This window comes from Mycteria americana, chromosome 1 (genome assembly GCF_035582795.1).
Source record: "Mycteria americana isolate JAX WOST 10 ecotype Jacksonville Zoo and Gardens chromosome 1, USCA_MyAme_1.0, whole genome shotgun sequence".
In the NCBI taxonomy this organism is placed as follows: Eukaryota; Metazoa; Chordata; class Aves; order Ciconiiformes; family Ciconiidae; genus Mycteria; species Mycteria americana.
In genome coordinates this window covers 112,332,460-112,355,929 of record NC_134365.1, presented here as the reverse complement: position 1 = coordinate 112,355,929, position 23,470 = coordinate 112,332,460, and the positions used below count along the sequence as shown (strand labels likewise).

Genomic DNA, 23,470 nt, shown 5'->3' with positions numbered 1-23,470 from the left:
TTTTTTACTATTTCAGAGAGGAGAAAGTTCTGAAACTTCAAAAAATTCTTGACACACATGATAATTATTTCTGATCCATCTTCAAGTTCTGTAAAGTCATTTCATGAAAATTTTTGAAGAATATTTTTTAGAAATATTTTGAATGTATCTTTCTTTCTCCCCTCTGAATTTTTTCATCATTAGGGATATTTTTTTTAAAAGAGTCTTAATATTAGAGAGTCCTCCTTTTTCTGTGGTTTACTCTTCCCAAGGCCTTACTCAATGATTTCTAACATTATAGACTATTTTCTTACATCAACTAATTGTGAAGCCACAGACAGAAGTCTTTAATTTAAGGTGAAGAATAGGTATCTGGAAGACATAAGAAATGCTGGCAATGATCCTGATTTACAAGAAAGTATTAAAATCAACAACTCAAGGCCCAAGGCAAAAAAAGTGTTCTAAATAGAGATAAAATGCAATATAAAGCAGGCGTTTTCAAATTTTTTCTGGGTGAAATAGGGTGCATTGCACTTGATGAACTCTGGAATACTACCAAAAACAAGGATACAGATGTTCAGAAAAGGACATCCTTGCAAAATTGGCAATAAATAGCAGCAATGGTATCATACATACGTAACGGTTTCTCCACTCACAGTCATCAACTCACTGGCCTCTTATAAAACTGTACTCGGTGTCTGGTAGAGTTTTATACCACAGAATAGTATTGCTTCAGCTGTTTTAAGTACACTGGACAGGTTTGTTGCACTTGAGGGGAGATATGTCCTTGGTGGGTTGTCTTCTGCATCTATCGGTCAAGGCAAGATCTTTGCCATCCAATAAGCTGCCTTCTTCATGTCCCTTGATGCACAGCCCCAAAAGACTTTTTGACATCTCCCCCAGTCAGGTCAGCATTTTACTTTTCAACTAATAAGAATACGATTAATCAACAAGCACTCAAAATTCTGCAGTTACCAAGGACATAAAATCCCCACTTAAATAATCTATTTTTTTCAGTAAGCTACTTATTTTGTCTAACCCATCTGAGCACCTATGAAAACTGGCCCTTTACACAAAAAGGTTATGTACAAAACTGCGAGCTAGGTTGTGGGTCTGGCCAGGGCTGGTCTCTGACGTGAATAGCCAGTTAAGGGGAGTGACCACTAACAAGTCTTAATTGCAACAGACTGTGAGTTAAGTGCCTAAGTGGTGTTCATTTTGCACATTTTCACATCTGAATGTCTGTATTTTTGTAGACATTTCTAAGTTTGATGTCAAATGGCATTTTGCCAGAAAAAAAAAAAAAGACTTATAACAGTTGGGTGCCAAAATCCTACCTTCTGGGCAAACAGTGATTTCAATGTGATTTAATATTAAATGTATGTGCATGTGTTAGTGAATACATACTTGTAAAACAGTCACTGGTAGCACGAATTTGAAGTCTTTATATCATGATAGAACATTTATAACATACCCAGTCATTACAACACAAAAAAAAATGGTCTGCTGTACTAGCAGCCAAAATTGCTGAAATCAGCATTTTCACTCTGAAGTTATTAATACGCTGCTTATTGATTATCATCTGTTTCATTATATCCTCAAGATGCCCCAGGCACAGATCAGATACCATGTGCTGATCTGGACACTCTATCTCGGAGACATGAAAATGTTCAAGCCAGAACATTCTCGTTTACCAGCACTAGGACCTTTCCGAGTTATTATGTTATTACAGAAAAGAAGAACACATAGGACAGTTTGCTATCTTTACTACCAAGATTGCATTTTGAATCCCTCACTGAATCTGTCAATGCCTTTGTAACAACTTACAATGTTTCACACAGAGAATTTAATCCAAAAATTTAAGTATGGACTACATGTTAAATTTTAGATTAAAAATTATTCGATCTGAGCAGCTGTTTTTCTAACTCAGTCTTCTGCAAAGTATTCCAACATTTGCACACTTCAAAAGAGGGTTTCAATTCTGCTTAGTCAAGAAAGAGAGATTTAAATGGAAAAAGCAACTTCTATGCGGAAAAGTCCAACTAAGAGGAAACATCCAGAAAACATTTAATTATTTACTCAGTGTCAGTATTTCCCTAAAATAAAATGTTAAGGATTAGACTCTCACTTGACAAGGAATGCTACGAGTCACATCTGCGGAAGTAAGTAAAGGAAATCTATACAAAGGTGAGGAAATATTGCACATAGTATCTTAAAAAATCTTCTCTTATTATTTAGCAGCCTGGTCAATAGTCCAATACCCTTAGGCTAGTAGGTCCCAGCCTTCATTTTTTTCAAAATTAACTGGAAGACATAGGTACTAGTAATTGGTGCAGTGCTAGAAGAAGCACCATTAAGAAGATGGCAGGCACAGCATTCTTCCCTTGTGCTTGTTCCAAGCAGCAGCAGTAACTAAAACTTCTGGAGTTGCAAAAACTTTTTTCTGAAGCAGGGATGTTATTTTAATAACAACATTTCCAGGGGAAATACTAATTCTAACGAAATCAAATGGATATTAGGACAACCAGTTTGTCCTAAAAATCTATATTTAGCTAAATCAAAAGATCCGTAATCTCCTCTCAACAATATTTTAAAGCCTAACACCTTTTCTGAATTTTATTCTAATTTATTTTTTTCCAGATAGTTCAACTAAGGATGCATTATGTAAGCCTATAAGTACAGAGTTTCTTCTGTTTTCTGTTCTGAGACAAATTAAAGGTAATTTTTCAGCACATTTTTTTTGTTTGTTTGTTTTCTGACTATTTAAACATCTTGAAAATTAGGGTAAAGGACCTGAAATCTAATGTTTTAGAGCAGCATTTATTTCATTGCACTGAAAATAAACGAACAAACAAAAAAGCCCAAACTTCCTGCATCTATCTGGTAGCAAATAAAATCGCTAGCAAGGAATCACCTCTCATGTTTTCATGAAATCAGTGTTAGTTTTTGTCTAGATAGATGTTGCATATTTGCCACAGCTCAGCTATGAACTACTCACAGAAAATCCTTAGAACGCAATGTGAACATAAAATGCTACTGTCTGTTGTCTAAAGACACCTCAGTTTTACAGCGGGGGTGTTGATTCTTCCAACCTTTTTATTACCTGAAAACCCATCAACAGCTTTATAATGATGAATGCAACACAGTTCAATTTGTATTTGCAAAATTCACTTTTAAAAACGGCAGATGTGTGCCAGCACATCTGGAAACCACTTTTAATTATATTTTCCTCAAGTGGGAAAGCAGTAGCTTGTACCCATAGTGAAGCTTTTATATCTGACCACACAAATGCTAGCAACCACCTGTGCTTTACACTGATTTCCATTATAGAGTATATCACATTACTACCCTATTATTCCAGAACGACATTTGAAGCTGTTGTGTGACTAAGCTGCAGCAAGTGTGGTCTTGAAAAGGCCTCCACTCTACAAAAATGTAATAAACTTGATTGCAGTTAGGGTACTTACCGCTGAGGATATCACAATATGCATGCTCCTAAAGTTGGCTTCTCTTGCTCTGAAAGTCATAAAAGATATACATTAACAATCATGATTACCAGTCTGGGAATTGGAATTTAGCAAAATAATGTATGCCCCCACATGAGATACCTTGTAAGTGTTTGGAATTCCTTTCCAATATTTATTTCTTTCCTACTATTAATACAGGAGTATTATAGTCAAATACTCTGCTTCTTCAGCCATGCTCTGAGATTACAAAAAGCAATTTCAACAGTGATCTGTCAGCCTAACGGTATTTCAACTCTGTCATAAATATTTTCATAGGTTGCAAACATTGTGAGTTACACGACTAGGTTGGGTTTTCTAAACTTAACCCTCCTTCCTTACTCCCCCCTGTCCCACCCAAATGTAACAGCTTTTTTACATCACTGTTCCTTATTTCTGACCAAAAAAAAAGATGTTTCAGATGTCTGTGGAATCCTTTTCTTCTTTACAACACTCTTTCAATATTTTGGAAGAGTGCAACGTTGACATGCAAAATTTTGTATATCATAGTGGAAGGGAAAGATTGAGCGTTTGTAATGCTCAGCCCTTGGGAGACCTGGCGTGCCCAGGGACAGACTCATCAGAAATGGACACCAGTATGCGTAACTTCACAAAATGTAAAGTACACAATTTTACAGACTATATTTTAGGCTAATTTGCTATGCTGACCTGCACCATGTGCAGGTAACTAAAAAAACCCCAAACATCACTTTAGCAGAATTTAATCTGCTTATCAGTTACTATGCTTGAAAGAAAAGCTTCCACACTGTTATACATCTAAAAAACCACATTCACCTGTCTCGTATTTTCTGCCTTTAATTCAGGACTTAAGTTTTGCGGTAACTCATGAAGCCACAGAGGATCCCTCACAGCACTGAGCCCTCTCCCAGTTCGCTGCCCACGTAACTTCACCGCATGCTGCCAAGGGCTCTGGGATTGCAGCTGAAAGAAACTCGTCCCGCTTTGAGAAAGACTCAAAGCAGACCTCAGCCCGGGATCCCGAGACAGCCTCTACGCTCCCTCTCTACCAGGCAGAATAACAACCGATCTGTACAGTTGCAAGTACCTTGGCTTCGCTCCTGCCCTCCCACGGCTCTCCCCCCGCCGCTACGCACAGCCGCACCGAGGCGCAGAAGCGTCCCAGCGCCGCTGGCTCGCACCACCCAGGAGAGCTGCTGCTCCTGTGGCAGGCAGGACTCCCCGGGTCAGCAGAGAGGGAACAGCAAGATTTGCTTTCATGTACCTTTTTTGTCATCTCAGAGCCTCCCATGTGACACCTGGTAGGCATTTAAACATTCACCCAACTATTATGCATTAAAATAATGTAGGGGGTGTTCACTGGGCCGTATATGTAACTTTTGCAAAATGTTCGTAATATTCTAAGAGATAGAATATGTTAACAGTCCGTAACCCCGCTGCTGTAAAAGCATAACCTGATTTCACATTGCAAATACATTTATTATCCATGCAAAGAGGGCATAATATTCCTCCTCCTATTCTATGATCTGTGGGTTTAGATTTTAGATTGCTAAAAAAAATGTTCATTTCTGTGAATTGCTTAAACCTAAAAGAAAAAAGGATCGTGGTCCACTTCAAAACACAGGCACACTCTGAATATGACTTGTTAAAGGTTTTCCAACTAAATACACTTACAGGGCAAACAAAGACTGAAGCACTCTACAGTACTCTACAAAAGACAAAAATACGCTTTTTTTGTTTGAAGATGAAGGTATCCTGAAATCAACCTTACTGAAAGAAAATTATGTCTAATTATCAAAATAATAGGCCTAGAAAGTAAATTCATTTCATTTCGGACATACACTATCTAATGCAGCATTTAAATAGGCATACACTAGAAGACAGGGAGCTGCACTTTCTGAACTCTGTTTGAAATGGTGATACGAATTGATATAATCAAGGTCAGCCACAGGAGTCATTCTTAGAAGGGGAGAAGGACGAGGGAAAATGGGCAAAATAAGCACTCGTATGTCTGCTTCTTCACATCCAAGGAAGGCATGTTCAAGCCTTTTACTCAGTAAACCTTCCTCTTCGAGGAGTGCCAATGAAGACAACAAAGCTGCTTGAGGAAGATGGCAATGCCAGCCATGCTAGTGCCGTCAGGAACTAAGGGCGAAGAGGCAGCTTTTGGCATCCCACAGCAGCAGGGTCACAGGGTGCTGGATCCAAAGAGCCGCGAAGGCAGGGGGATTCTCTCTGCTGATTGCAACGGGCCCTAGATCAGCTCCTTGCCCTTATACGTCTTTAACTATCCGACTCGTAACGCTGTCATCATGAGCTTAAGGATGTGACCGGGAAGGAGAGCAGAAATGTCTTTGAAGTCATGAAATATATCCAAGATCCTGGATACCTGCCATTTTAAAACACTGAGCTGAACGCACTCGGCCTTAGCAGCAGGTTAACGGTCTGGAAGCAAGGAGCAAACAGAGAAAAAAAACCACCATGGATGCATCCTCCCTGCCTAACTCCCTCTGATTCCAGGCATTTTGGGTGCACTGACCCGGACCCCCATAACAGGCCTGGAGCCACGCCAGAGCCTGCCCATCATGCCATCGCCCCTGAAACCCGCTGGAAACCAGCTCCAGGGCAAAGGGCTGGTGTGTGGGGCTGCACACACCTGAGCACGGGAAAACACCTGGGCTTAGGTACAGGGTGTCGGGGAGGCCGAGCAGGCAGAGGGATTACTCCCTGGAGCCGGGTACTGCTGACCAAGCCACAGCCGTCTTCCCCAGAGCAGGGCTGATGCCATGCCCGTTCTCTCCTATCGTGAACTGACTGAAAATACTAAAAGGTCTTTGCAATCCTATTGGTCCTGCCAAGGGAGCTTGACTGGCAGGACAACGCATCTTTGTTCTCAATTAAAAACATTATTTGGACGCAGTAATTATTTAAAAGCCAAGAGGAATATGATTTTGTGATTATAACCACAATTTGTCAATTGAAGCAAATGTTTTAAACTATCAAGGTTTGGTAGAGAAAGAAGAGAGGGGGAGTAATAACAAACACTACTACGACTACACGTAGCCTTCATCCAGCCAGTGCAATTTTACTTGTATTCTGAAATCACTGTAGCATAATCACAAACCAAAATCATAATTGTAGTGAAAAACCACATACGACATGCTGATATGGAGGGATTTCATTAGTACATTACATTACTGGATACTGCAAGTAGTCTGCCTGCTACGTTCTCCTTTTCGTAAGAATACAGAGCAATTGTGGCTATTCTAATACAGAAAAATGGGAAGCAGAGCAAGAAAGAAATGGAGAGAATTTGTGTTAAATTGGATTTTCTTGTCTCCTCCTGTAGTTTTTATCACCCAGATGACAAAACATTATCATTAGCAGTTTATACCAAAAGTTAACATTTGCCCATCGTTTTCTATTTTCTCTAAACCACAAAGGTTGGAGCCTGTTATGCACTCCCCTTATCTTACTCTGTTACTTTAGAATCTAAGAGCACACTGTGCACATTAATCTTTCATGGCAGAGTTCACTGAAGTTCTGCCAAAATTCAATAATTATGTTCCATCCAATGCAGCAATTTATTTATCTCATTGCTGGAATTTAGAACATATAGAACAAAGTGCTTAGTTTATATCAATGAAATGCTTGCTAAAAAAAACCCACAAAAAACAAAACAGCCCTGTTTCCTTTCTAAAGTTTTAAAACATGCAGTAGAATCTATTGAGGAATAAAGCTGTTTTTACAAGACCTCATGTTTTCTTGATAAACTGAAAGTGTTCTACAATATGTTTAGGGGTGGTTTTTTTCATATAAGTGAAAGTATTTTATAAATACGTTTGTAACTTTTATTCAAATGTATAACAATATGTACCACTTACACTGTACTACTAAAACATGAAATATTAATGCCTAATGGTCATTAAAAATGCCAACTACAAAGCAAGAATTTGTACTTTGAATGGAGAATAAATGGGTTTACTGCACTGAAATGGGTAACTGGGAGTTCAACAGTTCTATGGAGTAAAATCTAAGACAGAAAATTACAACAAAGTTAAGCTTTGTAATTGCACTCTTTCATGATATGTTTGCAAACAAACAGAAAACATAAAGCCCTTCAAGTAGGAAGATTAGAGACGTTATTCCTGAGGGCTGTTAAAAATAAAAATGGCATAATGGAGAATACTTAATATCCTTCACCTTTTGTAATCTCAGGAAAAGTAACTAACCAGTTATTTATCGACCTAACAATAAAGAAGAAACATTAATCTACCAGTTTGGGAGTTAAAACCAGAATACAGTATCTATACATTTTAAACTTTATCCTTAATACTTATGAATACAGAACGTTGATTTATCTGATGGAAGCATGACTTCTTTGTATGTTCATACAGACAATACATTTCTTGATGAAGGAAAACATTAAATTAGTGTCTGCAATCGAAAGCCAAATTTACATTTTTTAAAGTTTTTAAGCAAAACTGTCTGTTACTTCATATACTAGATTTTACATTTCAGGCATGCTATCAGAGAAAATTTGACTCTGGATTTAGAAACCGCTCACAAAGTTTTTGGAGCATAACTTGCTGTGATTTATAACAGAACCCTTCACCAACCAAAACAGAAATTAAAACCTCTAGAAGTAGTGCACTAGCATGTGTTCATTATTTCACAGTAAAACCTTCTAGGTAAAACTAGGAATATCACAGTAAAACATTTTAAAGTTAGTTTCACAGTGACTAGATGTGTCTGTGCATCCTTTAAATTAACTGTACCTAATTTAGTAACTCAAGAGAAATTACTTCCACGCACCAGCAAATAAAACCCGTAACGATTTGCAAAAATTCTACTGTCACATTTACTTTTGCACCCAGTATGGTCATGTTCTGGCAATGCTTTACATTAAAATAGTATTCAACTGTGATGTATTTTTCCCTGTTGTAAAACTTCTTAAAAATCCCAGAAAACTGCAGTTAAGTCCTATCTGTTTTATTTTACTAATGTTCTCCATCTATTTTTTTCAACATGTTAATCTTGTCTGCTTTCTTTCATTGTAAATACAACATGTTATAGTTAAACTCGCAGGAGACTTTCGAGTATTGTAACCCAGTCTCCTGCAACGTAACAATGAATAAACTCTCCCAGGCAAGCTATATGAAAGTACAGATACTGAAGAGTCTACAAAGCTCAAGTTTTTTCCCCATCTAGCTAGGTCTTGCATTATGTAATAAAGGAAACACACACACACACATGCACGCATACACACACACAAACACCTTACAGAAAATGTACGGTTTAATAGAAGAAAGACAATACCTGTAAAGCCCATTTTAACAGCAGGAACTACTGCAAAAGGGATCAAGGCTGGGGGGGGGGCAGGGGGCAGGGGAAGGTGCGAAAAGGCTGTTCCACAGGGATATGGTTGCTGAAGTATGGTATTGCTTATAAGTAAACAACACATACAGAAAGAAACGAGCAACTCCTCGGCTATAGCCACAAGTGCTGTTATGTAAAATAAAAATGCTGCCTAACGCATTTTGTCTTTACATGGAACGCACATGGAAGAGACACCGGGGTAGAGTACACACAGCATGTAATAGGAGGTCCTTAACTTCCAATTGCTGGGCTGCTTTGTTAAATACAGATTAAATTCACAAAACGTTCAAATGTACAATAATAATGTATTCACTTACAGTGCCAGACTTGTTTATATAATACCAGCGAGGAATAATCACCCATTTATTGCACGGATGATCTCCACAAGTTTTGAAACTCTGAGCACACTTGAAACGTGAACTTTTGCAGCTCCTTATTAATGTTTAGACTAACTCCCTTTCCCCCTTTTTAACAACAAAGGACAACCCAGCTCCTGCTCCCTGTCTCACAGATCAGACCCATACCCAGACTTCAAGGAACTGGGATAAATCCAAAGGCACATCCGAGATTTTCCTTGCAAATTTCCCCCCAGTGGATCTCGGCGTGTATTTTTTAAAGTATTTTTTAAAGTTGTATCAAAAAGCTTCACTCGCACAATTCAAACAAAGAAACTTCTCGAAAATGTCATTACTTACTGTTCACTGAGCATAATTTACTGAGATCAAAAGTTTAAAGATTCATCTGCTTTACGTCTACAAGTGCTTTAAGCAACCCCTAATACTGTATCCTGCTTAAACGTGACAATTAGGGCTGCTTTGGCATGTTGAAAAATATAAAGGTACCAGCGATCCTCATTACGCCTTAGCTCCCTGTAGCCTGGTTTTTGGAGGCGCGTAAGCTGCGGAAATTTAGAATGATAATAGCAACAATTTGGTACACAAGGAAAAAACAGACACACACCCCCCCCCCATGCTTCAGATATACTGTATAAAGTCATTTTGACATGCCTACACAACTGGTTGTGGCAGCTTTCAGACATGATTCCTAATCACAAAAAAATGCTTCAGGTTCTTTTAGAGAAAGCTTGCCGTTGGGAAGTTGATTTTGGCCAAGTGCCAAAATCATGTGCAAAAGGGGCCCTCATTACCAATTCATGGCAGCCTTCAGCGCTGACAAAAAATGTGACCCAACAGGCTAAAGCAACAACTAAAATTAAAAAGTATGAGACAAAGACAACTTACTTAATATTCCTTCCATCGCCACATTAAACTTTTCCGTAATTAAACCCTTGTTAGTTCAAAGCAGTTTTCAACTACTTTTAAATGATTGCCCAGGCAGTCAGTAACAGTTGAAAGCTTTCCCTGGAAATTCTCCCCAGCCACTCCACTTTTAACAGCATTTGGGTCCGACAGCAGAACTTTCTGCCGCGCGCCTCCGCAAGAAACCCCTCTCCAAAAAGAAGCGAGGCGCCCGCGCGCATTTCAGCGAAAACCCAGCAGATCATTACGAGACTTTGCAAGCGTTAAAGGCATAGGAGGAGTGAGGAGGGGGGAGGAGAGAAAGAGCTCGATACGCGGGAGCAGCTATTTCCTAAACTTTCTAAAAAGCTTATCGAAACGGGCATGCAAACATTAAGCAATTGCAATTAACAGCGCTCGCTGCACCTCTATCCCATAAAAGCAGATTTGATACACGGCCTTACCTAGATGTCGTCTGGCTTTTCTGTGGATCAAAAAGTTTCCTGCCTAAGCACAGAGATATTCTTTCACAAACCATAAAGGCCCCTTTTATTAATCCGGCACTGTAACAGCCTGCTTTCTACACCACGTTGAGAGCAGGATGCGTCAGCTTTCGAGCGAAAAAACAGCCTTATTACACAATTAGTGGCAGATTGTATAATAGTGGATTTATCTTAAAGAGTGAAAAGGCATTTTTTAAAAAGCAAAGAGGGTGCGGTCAGATGTTAGGCTATCCCTGAGAAAAGGGGCCTAGGCTGCACTAGTACCTAAATACTAGCAGAAGCTTACTGGGAAGGGAGCCAATGGAATGACTTTGTTTGACCCAGCTGCCAATCTCTCCTGAAGCACTGCGCCAGACTAAACACTGACACTATTTTAACTCAAATCAGGCTACAGCAGCTGTTTGCTTTCCGGCTCTCAGCTATGCACCATGGCCATGATGACTCTGCACAGCACATATGATAGAGCCGGAGCACTTCTGCTAAAATATGTTCCATGTTTGGACTGGTGGTATAGAAGCAGGGGCTGGGGGGGCTGCTGTTTTGGGGGTGTCTTTCTTCCTTTATTTTGTCTTTTCTTTTTCTTTTTTTTAAACATCCCTGCCTCCATTTTCCCCAAAGTGAAATAAAAACGAGATTTGAGGCTCGCAGAAAATTCGGCATTGCGAGTCAGGTGAAAGGAGGAAAGTTACTGCTTGGGACTGACAAGAACCAGAATATGTTGTAAAGGTGCGCATGTGCATGCGTGACTCCAAAACCCATCGACAACCTGAAATTATTTATTTTCCTCTTGCTAGTTGCTCTAAAATTGTTCAGCATAAAAATAATCAACAGATGCTCCCTCTCACTCATTTTTAACTGAAAAATGAAAGCCGGTGTATATACATATGTAAGAAAGCAGGTATTACTTGTGTGCATACATGCACACATTTACATATGCATCCAGATTCTGATCTAAATTACACCAGTGCAAACTGCACTGTAAGCAATGAAGTTATTACAGGTTAAAACTGAGGGTGGAATTTGATAGCCAATTTACATAGGAAAGTATATGAGACTGAAAAAATACATAAGCATTATTAGTAATAGGCATATGGCATGGAGGTTGGTATGTCTTTTCTAATTCAAAAAAAGTCAAAGAAGAGTTGCAGCAACAGAAACAAAGCACATAACACATGTTAAAATCCAATGGAGGCTTCTGAAGAACTGGGCGTGCAGCACAGGCCAACACAGCACCTACAGTTTTGCAGCATTTGCACCCAAACTCAGCCACACTACTTAAGCCAAAACTTTGTTTCCTCTTACCCCGCCACGGAGGATTGCTGGCAATTCCCAAAAACTGCATGTCATGGTAATTTCCTTGTTCAGTAAAAAAAATCAGAAGAATACCTCCACCTAAAACCAAAAGGCATAGAGGGGGAAACCAACCCTTTTTATTTAATATAAAAGTGTGTGACTTATCTTGATACGGCATAAAGGGCAAGGGGAAAGTCTGGCTCCTGACATCTGAATGCCTACAGTGAACACTGCCGGGTATCTCAAATTCCATATGTATACTCAACAGAGATAATGGGGGAAAAAAACCCAAAACAGAAATGGAAAACAAAACAAAGCAAAACAATCTAAACCATGAAAGCTGAGCCTGTTGCTCTGTCTTAGGCTGTTGTGCACTGACTGATTTCCATGAGCTGTTCAACAGCCTGCTACCAGAAACCAGTGGAAGTCATTGACATTGCACAAGCTCAAATCTCACTACCTACCTGCCCCTCTCACTGGTTCTCAAATATATTAACAGTTTAAGAAAAGATCCTGGAAAAGATCTTAAATAATCCACCATAAAATGAATAAGGATTACAAATGAAATGAGTAATGGCAAGCACAACAGATGCCCAATGTTCCTATCTAACATAAGAACTGAAATGGAAGACGAGACCTGCGTTATGTCTGAAACGCCAAAAAAGAATGTGCAATTACATTTACACTAAGGAGGAAGTTACAAGAAAGGCAGTTACCTACACCGGAGAAGTCTGAAACCTTAAAACGGCAGACAGGTGAGACAAAGCCAACTGTTTTTACAGTCCCCCTCTTCTCCCCTCTCAGCAAACTTTTATCATGAGATGAATTTGCAGGCCCCCTAGAGAAAATGCGACTCCTCAGCAAGGAGAGTGTGTGCCCTGTGAATTCACACCTTGCGTTGCACCAGACAAGCAAGGCAATACTGCAGCGATAGGTCTAGAAAGACATTAACAACGCTGAACTTACCATGGCTGGAAAAGAACAAAAGTACAAGATAAAAAACGAAATACAGACTGGAGTGAAGCTTTGCCAGCTCCTTGAGGCAGAAAAGGAGGTAATGTGGCCAGATCAACAAAGAATTTAGTAACAAAATTTGAGAATGACAGGAAGGGAATTATGTTCTCAGTGAAGCCAGCAAGGAACTTATCCAAGACAGGACAAGATCAGGATGCGGATAAACCATGGTGGATAGGCACTTAAAATATTGACATAAAAAAGACAAGACTATACACTTAAAGGTGGAACACAAAGGCTTTTCATTCAAATACAATACAATTAGCAGAAAGTTCATGCAACCTGCTCCTTCTTGGAAAGCTAATTGAAAACTTATTCCTGTTTCAGTTTGTGAGGGTGGGTCCTCTTAGCGTCATTTTGATTTGTAAGTTAAATACTCTTGTCATAATTGCTCCAGGGTGGCTGCGAGAGAGGGAGGTGGTATGTGGTATTTCTTTTGCTTTTAAACAAACTTCTGGCAGCCTTGGGCAATGCATGAAGAAACATAGGGAAGCCCTGGAATAGGTAACTAATAGAGCTTTGCTGATGAATACAAATCTCTTTCCTTCTAGAAAACTGTTTAGAATTCTTATTATCCTATAAATGAAGCATTAGTACATCTAAGCATATTTGCAGTTCCTGTTGTAGAAAATCTCAGTTGCTCCTAAAAGGGTTCTCTGTTAGAAATAACACATTCATTGTTTTTACCTTGATTTTGAGGTTAGGGAGCTGAGTGTGTACATGAATTACACTGTGTGCATCTATGCCATCTAAAATCTCTTCAAATTATTGGCCAATATCGATCAAATTTAAGATCAGTGGTTTCAGGTGTATTTTTGAGAAACTCAGTAGCTTTGAGATTTCCATGCCATAGCCAATATAGGTCAAATGAATAGAGGGGAGAAATTTTGTCAGCATCCCTATGAGCAAATATGGAAAATCTGCAGAAGAAAAAGACCTTCTAACTGCTTCATTACTTCACAGTAAAAACTTCTATCAGACCCACACACTTTTAAATATCAAAGTTCAATTAACCTCAAGAAATGAATCCATAGGAAAGTAGGCTTCACTGGTCATGAACTACCTTTGTTTTGCTGGGGAGCTGGTAGAAAGCATATTGGGCATATTGTCCCAAGGCTTTGTTTGTTTGTTTGTTTTGCTTTTTAGTTTCAACTATTCAGTTAAAGTGACTTCTTTGCACCCTCCTTTCTTCTATGTTTAGTATCATAATTTTGGCCCACTACTTTTTGACCAAATGATTCCTCACTTCAAGTCAATTGTAAAGCTCTAATTGATTTCAAAGGAATCAGGATTTTATCCTTTTCATCCCCAAGCCATAAGCATATTGCCAGAGGGTCCCAGAAAATGATGCATGTAGAGCGCTGTGCAGCTAGCACTGTGAGGTGATTAATAACTTTCAGCTCCCACTTGTACATCAGCCACTTCTGGAAGAGACGATGGCCAAAACTATGCCATAACATTGCAAGTCATATATGCCACTCTGGCATTGGAGACTCTGAGCTCCTACAATGCTGTGCATTTGTTCACCTACTGAGCCTTCTCCTATCTGAACTTTCAGTAACTATCACTGCTAGGCTGGAAGCTTTTCACCAGTAAGAATCACTGGGGGAAAGAGGAAAAAAAAGAAGTTAAACATAGAACAAAACTTGCATTTCAGTATTTCAGATACTTCAGTGAGCAAGTTAGATTTCCAAAACCAAAACTGACTTCAAACTTTATTTCCCAACCTACTCCATTCGTACATCACACACCACTAATTTTATTAATATGTTTAATTTAGAATATGCTTATTTTAAGCTGGAATACAATGGTGAAACACGAGGGAAAAAAAGAAAAAAAATAAAACCCCCGCCCCCACCCCCCCCAGGAATACATGCTATACCTTCTATTAAAAAGTGAGAAACATAAATAAATTCAAGAGACAGTCACCTATTCATGGTGAAATGGAACCCAGATGCTAACAGCTGAGAAGAAACTTGCCTCAGAAACTTGATTGCGTAAATATCTTTCATGAAGGATTTCCATAATCCTCTGAGTAAGCCAGTGCCCACCACACCACTACCAACAGTAGTGCATTAGACTTTTCTGTTCCATTTGGTTGGGAAACTCTGGTATTGCCATAGTCCATAGACATCTTTTAAACAAGAGCATAGAACATGGCAGTGACTTTTGTAGCTATGGAATTAGTTTAATTCAGACTCTAAAATTAGTCTTACACAATCTCATCATCTCCAGATGCTCCTTTATACTCATAAATCCACTAAAATGTTTATATTGTCCCATGCAAAGGGGTGAATGCCTGCTGTGGATTGTTGCTCCAAGGCAGCAATAACTTACTATGTCTTTTCTGTAGCAAGTTGCAGTGTTTTTTTGAAGTACAGTCTATAGACATTTGCTCTTTCCATCACACCTCCCACATTTCCACAAGCCACAACATATTTATGCTTCAAGACATCTTCTGGAACAAATCAGTTTTAGTTTTGAATTAGAATACAGCATGACATGAGACAGATATAGCTGGGGTTTCTCCTAAGAATAAATTTGTGCGCTTTTAGAACAGAGACCAAGCAAACATCAAGCTTGCATATACGCCTTACTTCCAAGCCAAGGAAATAGCTACCATATGTATTAAAAAGTCAGTATCAAACATAATTAGATTAGATATAACACAACTGGGGCCCCAAAGACCACCATCCAATCTTACTCATTCCATCTTTGGGACCATTGGGACCATCTTTGGGACCAATTATCATGTTATGACACTGAGTAGTGCTGAGAATCCATCAAGGAAGAGGATCCTATTGTGTTGCCAAACAAAAAGGCAGTTCTTGCCTCAAACATCATCCTACTATTTTGTCAGTCAAATTCAGCCTTGGTATATAAGGTCCCTTCCCTGAGCTCATACACAAGGTTAGCTCTCTTCTCCCACCACCATAATCTCTTTTGTAGTTCTGACTACTGAAGAAGGGAGACATATTCCAGTTTTTCCTCTGTGGGTAAATATCTTCTATGGATTTACTTTCTATTATTTTCTTTAACAAGAGGTTAAAGAGGATAAGGAAAGAAAAAAACAAGAAAAAGAAAATCATGAAGAAGATTGTTGGTAATGCACCCCTCCAAACATTAAGCAGGCATTAACAACTGTGTCATACTTAGCACTAAATATAAAAATGAGACAGACAGCAAACGAATTCTATTTACAGTATTACATACTACCAAGATGCTAGCAAGTCTAGGAAGGAATGTGATACAGCAGTTCAAGGTCACTAGAAATCAGGATTCTTGGTGTTTATTTCTGACCCTGCTCCTAGCTCAGTGGGTAACCTTGGGTATATAACTTAACCTCCTCTGTCCCAGATTTCAGCTGATATAAATTCACGAGGCTCAAAAGGCATGTGAAAGGACCTGCACAGTCAAGCCTTCGGTCCTCTACAACCTAGTTTCTCTAAAAGTGAGGCAGATAATATTCCTATTAATTTTAAAGTAATTAATCATATATTAATATGAACACTATTAATTCTTGCTAAATGGTTTGAGATCCACCTTTGCAGCAATGGTAGAAGAATCAACGAAAGCATTTCATCATAAATTAATGTAAACTGAACTACAATTTCTGATTGCCTGTAATGTTCATCTACAGTAGAAATAAATATTAAACAAGTCTCTATTGAATATCCAGAATAAATTTGTGGTTGGTTTAAGTGCTGTTTTTATGTAAATTGGAGAGACAGGGCATCAGATTCAGTTTTTCACTGCATGCTTCACAAAGATAGTCCTAAGCACTAACGTCTAGAGTTTTAAACTACCTGCTTCACTGCAAAGCTTAAATAACCAATCACTCTGCCAATGCATATGCCTTTAAGTCAGTGCTGTGTTGACTCTTTAAATATTTTCACTTTTTAATATAAACTTTTCACACAAAAATCTCTCTTAGAGAACAAGGACCCTACACAACCAAAATGGAGAGAAGTTACTACTTTCTGTTTTTTCAGTCTCACCTGTTTAAGTACAGCTGACACAGCACAGATGCATGCATTACTCTTGTCTGGGGGATAGCCTGTTTACCAACCTTTTAACAACTTACAGTTGAAATTGCCTCGTTTAGGAATCATGATGGTATTGACTATTAATGTGAAGCAGAAGAGCCTTACCGGCTACACCAGGAGACTAAAAATTTGTTGCTTGGGTTCTATTCAAAGCTCTGGGGAGGAAAAAAGAGGCAGGTGGGATTTGCATACATTGATGATTTCAAAATCCTGCTCAGCAGCCATTTCCGTTGCTACACACTTAGACACAACCTAAACCAAACCTGGCAGTATGGGAGAAATTCTTCAGACCTTTGTGCATCCTACACCAAAATAGCTGGGTTTCCAAACTATTGCACCAGAAGGTTTGGAAATGAAAGCCTTTATTTGCATATTACAAATCCACCTATAAATTGCCTGTAGACATGCATACTGAAATAACAGACATGCATACTGAAAACATAACATGCAACTGAAATAACATATACCATACTATTATTGTATTCTTCATGCAAAACTGGCTGTCTAGAGTTTTCTCCTTTCAAACCGAATACAAGACACAGAAGGAACATCTTTAGGATCCTTTATTGTTTGCCAATCAAACAGCTACTTAAACAAAGAAGCAATAGATAATGAAGCTTAGTTATTATCTGCTATTATTGCACATCTATGCAGGCCCAAGAGAAAAGGCCATCAGCCTCTTGACTATGTTAGGTAAAAAATCATAACATTACATGGTTTTGGTTAGGAGTCTGTGATAAAGCAGAGTAGATTTTACAAGAACACAAAGTAAAGGAAAGCAACATGTTTGATCATTTTTTTCACCTAAACAACCACAAAAAAGACTATGTTAGAAAACATACTTAATAAGTTTTGTCATACTGTTTTGATGTTCTAAATTTTCATGACTGCCACCAACTGTCAAGTGAAAGTTCCATGAAATACAGTATCTTGCATAGATCAAATTAGGTAGATCCTATTCAATACCTTTCAGTTATTCATACAAATGCTAACCTCTGCAGAGATACTACCTTTTTGATAAAATGCCTCCTTATGTCTAAAACCAGCTTTTATTCCACTCCCAGCTGCATGTTATTAGTTAATCTAAGGCAACTTCTGCATCCCAGCTGAAAAAGTAGCAGCTATGAAAAGTAATTTTCAGTTAGTCACATCATCACAAGTTGGTTTACATTTACACTATATGAAGTTAAATTACCATTCCAACATGAAACCCAGAAAACTGGAATTCACTTATGGAGAAGGCCTTGCAAAGCAGAAACCTTTTTCAAGTCGTGAGTATGGTCTGTCACATGTGCTTAATACATATAGTTTCCATTAGTATTAGAGAGCTGTATGCAAGTACTGATGGGGAACACATGCTTATTACCTTGGTCTCATGAGTAATCAAGTATCATGAACAATCAAACATATAGGGGTTTTTTATTACTCTGTGTACATTTTTAATGTAGAATCTTGGTATGTAATAATCCCTACATCACCACAATATTTAAGGAGCAAATATCTGAGGAATGGGTTCAACAAACTTCAGTGCATGCTAAAACTTTCTCAAATGTGTTCGCTAAAAAAGCAGAGTAAGAAGAGAAGATAGACAGCAGACTATGATCAGTTTGAATTCACCTGCACTTGATGCTGAAAATGATGGTACCTCCAGGCGCATGCGGTTTCTACATATGCTTAGTATATTTAACAAACACTACTTCAAAACTGTGACAAGTCCATGCAAAGAGCTGGATAGCAAGCTGACTCATTTTCTTCAGTTAAATGCTGTTTTAAAAGCATTAAGTATCCACTGTTCAACTGACTGAGCAGCGAGGAGAACACAGGAGAGAGGACAAAGAAACAGAAGGAAACAAAACTCTTTTCTGGGCTTCAGATAGAAGAATATTAATGCTTTCATAGCTTTTAGGGGGAGTATTTGAGTCCCCACAGTCTGGACATGAAGAAGCTGAAATGGAAAGGAGTAATAGTTGATCTTTCATCATTTGGTGTGAAAGACTAGCAAACTGCTATCAAATGTCAGTACAGTGCTCATGGGTAAAAGGACCTAAATTGGGGTGGTGGAGTGGAATGAAAATAACAAGCAAGAATTGTGGATACATTAATAATAATACCAAGAAAGTATGAGAAGAAAAACAGAAGGTGGTGGGTTAGAAGGAATAAAAAGAGGAAGACAAAACAAAAGGGACTTTTTTTCCCTTCGCTCATCAATCCTGTAACCATGGGGCAGGACAAACAGAAGCTTTGATTCTTCGCTACTTCGAGTTCCATTGCTGGACAGAACTAATGATGGACGTCTCACAGGCTATTCAGCCCTAGAAAGAAACCAATTTGGAAAAGCATAGAAAAGCTTTTCTAGTAAAAGGCACCTGCCAACTAATAGCAGCAGTTGTGTCACTTGAGATTCACAGATTTCGTTAAATTTTGGAATTTCTCTTAGTAATAATACCTAGAGGGCATGTCAGCACACAAATGCTTTTAGTATTCCTATAAGCAAAGTGACTTCAAATATAGAAGAAAAACGTCTTTGAATGCAAATTCTGTTCCTCCATAGTTACACTGCAGTAGCACAAATGCTATACGAAACTTTACATGTATAAAGATTGTCTGCTGTGCCTTACAAATTTTTTTTAAATCTATTGAATGCAGAAAACTATAACAAATTACTCATCACAAGCGTAATGATGACTCAAACATTAGCAAAAATGGACAAAATTACAAACCGTTGATTTTTATTTCGAATCTATGTTAAGCTGAAAAGTGTTCCTTTAAATCAATCAGATTTACCTCAGAGATGCAGCTGTAATGTGGAATTGTGGGATATAAGAGAATTTTGCACTTTGTAGAAATCACTCTACCTTTTACAGAAATGCATCTGATACTCTGCTAGAGTGGATTTCCATGACAATGAGGCTATGAAATTTTATACCAGCTGGAGATCAGCTCCCATACATCTTTCTTCATGACAAGTGACATGCACTAGTTTTGGAATCAGAGTTACGCAGGAACAGTAAAAATCAAACAAATAGTGAACAAACAATTACATAGTGTGGGGTTTTTTTCCTTTTCATGAAATATTTTCTTCTAATTAAGCTGTAATTTTGGAGGAAAACATTGCGGGTGTGTATATTTAAAAATTCATTATCTCACTACAGAAAAGAACCAGCACATGCTAAATCTTGTACTGTAATTTGGGGCGTGAGAGAAAAGTGCCCAAAATATTTGCTTAGCATGAGAGGCAGAGAGTCTATGATTCTAAATATTATATAAAAGGGAAGGAACCAAAAATAATAACATACTGTTTAATGTTCATGTACAGAAAACAAAACACAGTAAAAAAATGATGTTGTTTAGCCATGCCTTAATTAGTAAACCATGCTTTTAAAAAAATGTAAAAAGAAAGCTATTTTTTCAAAAGAAGGAGTTAAGCAACAAGGCTATTTATGCCGTTTTCTCAGCACTCAATATAGGACTAAAGAGCCTGCAATTTTCAAGGTGATTTGCAATTTCCATTAATTTGTTGAAGGTTTTGTAGCTCAATAATGAGACACTTTCATCAGTTATTAGTGAATCAGAGCTGTTTGCAGCTTTAATTCAAACACAGTAAATACAAATGCAAATGTGCACATGATTTTCTATTATAATTTCTAGAGGGTGAAAGAAGGCAAATGATCTTCAGGAGAATGGGGGTGTTTATCATTATTTGCCTAAAATTGGTTAACAGCCCCATACTGCTGGAAGTGAACCATGATGAATGACAATATTTGGGTTGTGAGGAACTGCAAATGGTCATTTGGCACTGGGGTGTTGGCTTTGCCTCCCCGAAAATGGAAAATCTTAAGGTTTTGTCTACTTTAAAAGACACAATTGTTGGGCTGTCATAAAGATATGGTTTTACTTATTCATCAGCTTCATGATTCAAGGGAAAATTTCTTGAAGTTTAGGATCCATGTTAATTCTGGCCTCTTAGATTCAGTGTCTTAAAATCCTTGCCCAAGTCTATAGTCTACATCTGTATTGTGGAGCCCTGGTAGAATGGATTAAAATGGGACATTAAAAGGGAAGATTTATGTGCCTGTTAAGGTGCCTGAAAATGCAAGTGGACACTCAGAATAGTTGACAAGGTGACCAGAGAGGTTCCTAAAGCCTGTTGAAGCTGATGTAAAAATCAGTGCCAGTGCAATTTGATGTCACTGAAATCCCATTCTTTTAAAGCATCTTTCAAAGCATCTTCGAGCATCTACCTCTACAAATCTGGCCCAGAGAGCAATAAACTGAATTTGTTTCTGTCAGTTAGCAAGTATAGGATATTTCCTCCTTCCAAACCAAGCTGTTAATTAAAAACAAGACTAACATTTAAATTAAAGACGGATAACACAGAGGTTTTACTCAATAGCCACTTGATGGCAGCGTCATGTATAAAAAGATTAGACTGTGAAGTTAAAACCTTAAAAAACCCCTCTCAATAACAGTAAAAAGCCAACCCAAATGACACCTTGATTACTGCAGAATATTACCCTCCTAATAGAACTCTTTTTAATGACATTTTGAAGGTCAGCAACTAAATCAATAAGTAAACCCATAACAATTATGAATTTTAAACTTCAAAAATGTTGCTATAAAGGTTATTCCTTTAAAATCAATATATGAAACATTTTTAATATCTGTTATGAATTTGATATTCATTCTAGCACGTAACCCTCCAATGATAACTCATTTCTCTGGGAAGAAACAAACTAAAAGAATTCTATGAGGATTTACTAAGAAAGAGTTAATGGGCACTGATTTAATAAAAATAAATGACACTAGTGTTACCAGCACAATATCATTTCTGTAGCATATAACTATGAGAGTGGTTTATATTTCCTGCCAGCAGGATGATCCACATTCTTTGGTCATCAAACACAGCCAAATAAAATTAAGGGAAGAGGGAAAGTAGTTCATGGAAAGATACAGGGTCAAGTTAAAAAGCTGCCTTTCTCTTCCTCTCCTGCCTTACTCATCTGTTTGCACTTCAGCCTGGAGAGCAAATCCAGACTAACTGTTTCAGCTGAACAATGAAAAGGTCTAGATCCCTGTGCTGTAAATGAACAACCAGTTAGGATCTGCCTTTGCCTCCCAAGATGTCCAAATATGATCAAACCCAACTTCAGACATTTTTACACTGGTTTGAAAAACAGATCATCCCCAACATGTCACGACTGCTCAGCATATTAAGAGCTTTGGCCAATAACATATTGCAATAACGCAACTGCAAAGACAGCTCTGTGAGGATCATATTCTACCCTTGATTCTCTAGAAAACATTTGTTTGCAGTACCAAACATGTATCTAGTGCAGAAAAGACAACTCTGTTATTCCAGTCTTTTAACGGCTAGGCAACTCCTTAAGACTAAAATCTGTCATTCTCTTGATTTATGACTGGAACTTCCATTGCCACCGATGATTATTCAACATACTGAGTGAAACAGGAAGAAATCCTTCAAGCGGTAAAACAAACAAAAAATCAATGTTCATAAATATCTTTTTGAGTTATAGAAACACTAAATAACTAAATAACTGAGCTAATACAGAATTAATGCCCACAAAGTTTTCTTTTTCAAAATTTGGGGGGAAAAGGCAACTTCATTCCAAGCACTAGAGCTTTAATGTTAGTTTTTCACCCAAAGCAAATTTTTTCAGTCAAGTTCTTAAACATCTACAAATATGGTTTACAATGGAAGCTGAAACAGAGAGTCCACTAAATGCAGAATCACAAACAGAAGCAATGTTTTAGTTCTAAAACTACTGCTACATTTGTCATTACTTTTGTGAGTCACAAAATTCATACAGAGCAGTCTCAATGGTTCAGTTGTACTTGAGTTTTAGAATTAGATAAATGTCTTAGGAATTTCCAGAAAACTTAAAAAAAGTATTTCCTGCCCTTCCTCCACCAAAACCACTTTGCATGAAAAGAATCAACATTAAAAAAAACCAAATGTAGTTCTCTGATGGTTTTATCAAACAGGATTCAACAATACAAAGATAACAATACCAAACAGCTCTGGGACTATTCTTCCAACAGTATCTTGAAAAGATATTTTTCAGGTTTTATGTAAACCCTAATGTATTTAAGTGTGAATTTCTAAACTTTTATTGATGTTGTAGCTCACTCAAATTTATATTTAAGCCATAACTACTAACTGTTTTATTTTATAACTAACAATAAACAGTTTACTATAACTGGGACTGTGGCGTGAATAGGGAGGAAGGAAGGGAACTGGACAAACAGAAACAACTGTAAATTCAATTTCCAAATGTAGCATTATTGTGTTCTTTCCTATACTGAGTACTGCATTATATTAGTCTTCATTTCGATACGTAAAAAAAAAAAAGACAGAAGACTATGGTAGTCTAAAAAAAAGTTATTTCAAGCAAGCTTAAAGAATAAGAATCACATATGACTGAAATACTAGCATTATAGCAGAAATTACTTCTCTTCATACCAAAAAAAAAAAAAAAAGTGCTTAGGCTGCAACCTTAGTGATTTAGGCAACTGTA

General features: G+C 37.9%; 1 long non-coding RNA gene across 6 annotated transcripts in view; it reads right to left on the bottom strand.

Annotated features, from left to right (window-relative positions):
* Positions 1-23,470, bottom strand: part of LOC142416766 (uncharacterized) — a 289,637-nt gene that overhangs the window by 141,215 nt on the left and 124,952 nt on the right. For 5 of the 6 annotated variants that reach the window (XR_012777831.1, XR_012777822.1, XR_012777824.1 and 2 more), the window contains one exon: positions 3,447-3,495. This is a non-coding gene — a long non-coding RNA (uncharacterized LOC142416766). Of the gene's footprint in view, positions 1-3,446; positions 3,496-10,542; positions 10,828-23,470 lie in introns of those variants that run through there. The other variant, XR_012777825.1, reaches the window with a different exon arrangement.